The 6,731-nt window shown below is 45.2% G+C and overlaps 1 pseudogene; it reads right to left on the reverse strand.

Moving 5' to 3' along the window:
• Nucleotides 1–421: 421 nt before the first annotated feature.
• Nucleotides 422–6,731, reverse strand: part of LOC127916799 (rho-related GTP-binding protein RhoE-like) — a 20,218-nt pseudogene continuing 13,908 nt past the window's right edge.

Genomic DNA, 6,731 nt, shown 5'->3' on the forward strand with positions numbered 1-6,731 from the left:
GTCAGCTGTACAGACGGGGTGAGCCAATCATCATGTACAGCGTGGACATCCTTTCTGAAGTCCTTAGAAAAACGTCCGGGACTCGTTCAACTTTTCCTACGTGACATCACTTCCTGTGGAAATGGTAATTTCCTGTGAAAGGCCATGACCACTTCCTCGTCCAGCTCTAAGAGGAAACAGTGTTACTACCTCCGTGAAGCCGCCGGAAGGAAGGCAGCTAATTGGCCCAAAGCAGAGATAGCTTCCTCTTCTGGTAAAGATTTGTAAGGGAGATGGATGGTAGATAGACAGGCTACACTGAAAGACTATTGTGTTGTCATTGATATGGTGGACTTCATCTACATTTACATTGTATGATGCATATACAAAACTCCACCCCAGGACAGCAGGCCAAGGGCTTTAAAGTGCAGGAAGGAAGGGCCTCACCCTCTAATGTTCCAAAATGCACTATGCTCTGACCTTTAACCCCTGTCCTCACTGCATGCTTCAATCCCAGCCTGCAAATCCACTCCCGAGGGTCGTGACCCTGCCCACCAGGTCACATGACACAGCAACTCTTTGCTTTGTCCTTCCGCAGGTCTGACGCTACCGCCGCGAGTCGGGCCTAGTGGGCATGTGCGAGATCCTTTTGTTGCCTCTGGTAGATTTGTTGCGTTTGACGTTCTTGTTGTTCTTGTTGACGCAGGCCAAGGTGGCCACGTGGAAAATGTCCCTGACGCTGTTCTCTGACTGCTGGGCTGAGCACTCGATGTAGGGGCTGAGATCTGCTTGGCCATGTTGGAACCCTGTAGAAAGAAAACGCATTGGAATTGGAATTTCAGTTTACTTCCTGAATTGACTGAATTGAAATTGGAAATTGGAATTGGAATTGACCCAAAAATCTGAAGAAAATGCACTCTACAACCACCGTACCTGATCATATGACACAGGCATCTGTCTGTGATTGGACAGCTCCACCAGCGTGGAGAGGTCGGTGCGCAGGTCCGATTTGCAGCCCACCAGGAGCATCTTGGTGTTGGGACAGAACTCCTGGATCTCCCCTTTCCACTGTGGAGGACAGAGAAAGTCATTGAGACTGGGAGGACAGGACCAGACAGAATGGGAGCTAGTCCAGACTAGCCATCAAATACTGCCTCCTCCTGTCCTTGATTCCTCGCCTCCCTCTCAAAGCTCATTGGAGGAGGAGGTACAAGAGGAGGGACCTCGGAGCCTCTCCTCCAATGGATTTTGAGCGAGAGTAATTGAGGAATCAAGGACTGGAGGTATCAAGTATTGGACGGCTTGTACACTTTTTTTTTCAGACAGAACCTGAGCCCTCTCCTTCTGAAGGACAAAGGCACTTCCTGTTTCCAGTCCCCATGCCGCATCACACGGCGTTAAACCCAGGAAGGAATGCAGTATCGGAGGCTTTAAGGCCGGAGATAATCCTTCACGTTTCCTCTCAAACACAATAAACACTCTGGGATCAATGGCCTTTAATCACTGGATATAATCTGCTACTAATGCAGTCTGGAGAACAAGGAGTGTTTGGCTGACTGGCTGACTGGCTGGCTGGCTGACTGACTGACTGGCTGGCTGACTGGCTGGCTGACTGACTGGCTGGCTGACTGGCTGGCTGACTGGCTGACTGACTGGCTGGCTGGCTGACTGGCTGACTGACTGACTGGCTGGCTGACTGGACATTGAGGGATCATGTTCAGTGTTGTACAGACAGGTGATTGTTTGAACTGGCCAGAGGAAGGAAGGAACTCTGTTTTGGAACGGAACCTTCTCATGTTTTTTTTTTCTATAGCAGAGTCACATCAGAGGACTGGCCAAAAAGCACTCCCTTTCCCTGCCCTCCTCTCACCCTAATGCCCCCTAACCCATGACGACCTCTGTCTGTACTTCAACTCTCTAGATGTTTAAGTGGGCTAAGTGGAAAAAACAGGAAATTACTGGGAAAAACTGGAAATGACTGGGAAAGCGTTCTGGGGAGGTCAAGTGAAAAGGATATTAAAATGAATTAATTGAATGAAAACTGGACATGTAGTTTCTTTCAAGTGAGGTAAAAGAAAAACACATGAAGGTCCATATTCTACAGGCTGTAGAGGTTGACTAATGGTAGGTACACACAAGTGGAGGACGGACCATAATAATGTCTGGAACTGAGCCAATAGAATGGTATCAAACACCTGGAAACCATGGAAACCATATGTTTGATGTATTTGATACCATTCCACTGATTCCACTCAACCATTATCACGAGCCTTCCCTCCCCAATTAAGGTGCCACCAACCTCCTGTGGTACACACCTTCTTTATTACGCTGTCAAGTGTGTCAGGACGGCTGACGTCAAAACAGATAAGGACAGCGTCTGAGTCTGGGTAGGAAAGAGGCCTCACGTTGTCGTAGTATGGAGACCCTGAAACAACAGAACAAAGCACAGGTCAGCACACGGACAACAACAACTCACACAATACACAGAGAACTACAACTCACACAATACATAGAGAACTACAACTCACACAATACACAGAGAACTACAACTCACACAATACACAGAGAACTACAACTCACATAATACACATAGAACTACAACTCACACAATACACAGAGAACTACAACTCACATAATACACAGAGAACTACAACTCACACAATACACAGAGAACTACAACTCACACAATACACAGCAAATACTCAGAGAACTACAACTCACATAATACACATAGAACTACAACTCACACAATACACAGAGAACTACAACTCACAACACACAGAGAACTACAACTCACATAATACACATAGAACTACAACTCACACAATACACAGAGAACTACAACTCACATAATACACATAGAACTACAACTCACACAATACACAGAGAACTACAACTCACACAATACACATAGAACTACAACTCAAAAAATACACAGATAACTACAACTCACACAATACACAGAGAACTACAACTCACACAATACACATAGAACTGCAACTCAAACAATACACAGAGAACTACAACTCACAATACACAGAGAACTACAACTCAAACAATACACAGAGAACTACAACTCACACAATACACAGGAACTACAACTCACACAATACACAGAGAACTACAACTCACACAACACACAGAGAACTACAACTCACACAATACACAGAGAACTACAACTCACACAATACACAGAGAATTACAACTCAAACAATACACATAGAACTACAATTCAAACAATACACATAGAACTACAACTCACATAATACACATAGAACTACAACTCAAACAATACACATAGAACTACAACTCACATAATACACATAGAATTACAACCCAAACAATACACATAGAACTACAACTCACACAATACACAGAGAACTACAACTCAAACAATACACATAGAACTACAACTCACATAATACACATAGAATTACAACTCAAACAATACACATAGAACTACAACTCACACATACACAGAGAATTACAACTCAAACAATACACAGAGAACTACAACTCACACAATACACATAGAACTACAACTCAAACAATACACATAGAACTACAACTCACATAATACACATAGAACTACAACTCACACAATACACATAGAATTACAACTCACACAATACACAGAAAACTACAACTCAAACAATACACAGAAATCTACAACTCAAACAATACACGAGAAACTACAACTCACACAATACACAGAGAACTACAACTCTTTTTAATACACAGAAACTACAACTCAAACAATACACAGAAAACTACAACTCACACAATACACAGAGAATTACAACCCACAATACACATAGAACTACAACTCACACAATACACAGAGAACTACAACTCACACAATACACAGAGAACTAACACTCCAGCTGTGGATGTAAGAGATTGAGACAGAGTGAAAAACACACATGGATATTGAGCATCCTATGAGCCAACCAAACCTGTCCAAACCAGATATTGACAGATTTTGCCTCAAAGTCACACAGGAAATCCAATAGTGATAGAGATGAAGATGTTTTGGTGACGAGAGACCATTCTCAGCAGCGCAGGACACAGTCATTAGCATCAAGATAATACACACTGGAAGAACATCAACAGAAGAGATGCAAACGTTGCTGGCTACACTGGCAATACGTTGTGTTTGAGGACGAAGTTACTTCTCTCGAGACAGACCAGAGTTCCAGAGAAAGCAGAAACCTAGAAAACCATGCCAACACCTTAAACTGAGACCATGTGTAGGAAAACGCCTCTCTCTTTCACCCTCTCCATCCCAACCTCCCTTCATCCCTCTCTCCCTCCCTCCTCCCCTATCTCTGTAACAGCTTAGTGGTGAGGGGTTTAGGCTTACATCAAGGTGAGCGACCGGGGCACGTGAGCAGCTGTGGAAACTAAAGGGCTACCCACATGTAACAAAGCCCCACTGCCAAAGAATCTGGGGAATTTAGTTTTTCATGTCTAAAGTGGCTGGGACTCTTGGGAGGTCTTTTCCACAAGCCCAGAGGAAGCCACCACACACACACCCGCACACAGGAAGGAATGCAGTATCTGGAAGAAGCTGGATCAACATCCATTCATCGTCCTCCTGCCCTGCCACACACCCTATTCCCTATATTGTGCACTACTTTTGACCAGAGTGCTCTATATAAGTGCACGATATAGGGAATATTGTGTCATTTCAGACCCACCCAGGCCAGGGTTTCTCTCTATAGCTACTGCAAAGCTGTCCGTAAGAGGGCTGATCATAAAAACACTGTGGTTGGATGTTGAGGATGGGGATAAGGATCAGTTAGAGGATGTTGAGGATGGGGGTAAGGATCAGTTAGAGGATGTTGAGGATGGGGGTAAGGATCAGTTAGAGGATGTTGAGGATGGGGGTAAGGATCAGTTAGAGGATGTTGAGGATGGGGGTAAGGATCAGTTAGAGGATGTTGAGGATGGGGGTAAGGATCAGTTAGAGGATGTTGAGGATGGGGGTAAGGATCAGTTAGAGGATGTTGAGGATGGGGTAAGGATCAGTTAGAGGATGTTGAGGATGGGGTAAGGATCAGTTAGAGGATGTTGAGGATGGGGGTAAGGATCAGTTAGAGGATGGTGAGGATGGGGGTAAGGATCAGTTAGAGGATGTTGAGGATGGGGGTAAGGATCAGTTAGAGGATGTTGAGGATGGGGTAAGGATCAGTTAGAGGATGTTGAGGATGGGGGTAAGGATCAGTTAGAGGATGGTGAGGATGGGGGTAAGGATCAGTTAGAGGATGTTGAGGATGGGGGTAAGGATCAGTTAGAGGATGTTGAGGATGGGGGTAAGGATCAGTTAGAGGATTTTGAGGATGGGGGTAAGGATCAGTTAGAGGATGTTGAGGATGGGGGTAAGGATCAGTTAGAGGATGTTGAGGATGGGGTAAGGATCAATTAGAGGATGTTGAGGATGGGGGTAAGGATCAGTTAGAGGATGTTGAGGATGGGGGTAAGGATCAGTTAGAGGATGTTGAGGATGGGGGTAAGGATCAGTTAGAGGATGTTGAGGATAGGGGTAAGGATCAGTTAGAGGATGTTGAGGATGGGGGTAAGGATCAGTTAGAGGATGTTGAGGATGGGGGTAAGGATCAGTTAGAGGATGTTGAGGATGGGGGTAAGGATCAGTTAGAGGATGGTGAGGATGGGGGTAATGATCAGTTAGAGGATGTTGAGGATGGGGGTAAGGATCAGTTAGAGGATGTTGAGGATGGGGGTAAGGATCAGTTAGAGGATGTTGAGGATGGGGGTAAGGATCAGTTAGAGGATGTTGAGGATGGGGGTAAGGATCAGTTAGAGGATGTTGAGGATGGGGGTAAGGATCAGTTAGAGGATGTTGAGGATGGGGGTAAGGATCAGTTAGAGGATGTTGAGGATGGGGGTAAGGATCCGTTAGAGGATGTTGAGGATGGGGGTAAGGATCAGTTAGAGGATGGTGAGGATGGGGGTAAGGATCAGTTAGAGGATGTTGAGGATGGGGGTAAGGATCAGTTAGAGGATGTTGAGGATGGGGGTAAGGATCAGTTAGAGGATGTTGAGGATGGGGTAAGGATCAGTTAGAGGATGTTGAGGATGGGGGTAAGGATCAGTTAGAGGATGTTGAGGATGGGGGTAAGGATCAGTTAGAGGATGTTGAGGATGGGGGTAAGGATCAGTTAGAGGATGTTGAGGATGGGGGTAAGGATCAGTTAGAGGATGTTGAGGATGGGGGTAAGGATGAGTTAGAGGATGTTGAGGATGGGGGTAAGGATCAGTTAGAGGATGTTGAGGATGGGGTAGCTTGCTGAGCTTGCTGCTCAGTCCTCAACGGAGAGGAACGCATGAAGGATATGTTTCACATATTTAGTGTCCTATAAGTCCTATAATCACTAAGTGACACACAACCACATCCAGACAATCAGAATAGTGACAAACCCTCCCTCCCTCCACAGGAAATCTGGGGGCAACATTCAGAATAGTGACAAACCCTCCCTCCACAGGAAATCTGGGGGCAATTTTCAATGTTATTTTATAGAGGATGGGGTTGCTGCTAAGGGTCATGCTGTTAGTAGTTCTATAGAAGACCGATTCAAAACCTCACAATAAGTTTGTGGCTATCCCAGTGGAGTGTATTTGGGTTTTCCTCAGCCATAAATAGCTGTTTCTCCCTTATGGAAGTGTTATAGGAGGATGCTGCTATGTGTCTGTTTCATCCCAGCTGGATCTGAACCACTGTGCGGCGGACA

The sequence above is a fragment of the Oncorhynchus keta genome, chromosome 37 (assembly GCF_023373465.1).
Source record: "Oncorhynchus keta strain PuntledgeMale-10-30-2019 chromosome 37, Oket_V2, whole genome shotgun sequence".
NCBI lineage: Eukaryota > Metazoa > Chordata > Actinopteri > Salmoniformes > Salmonidae > Oncorhynchus > Oncorhynchus keta.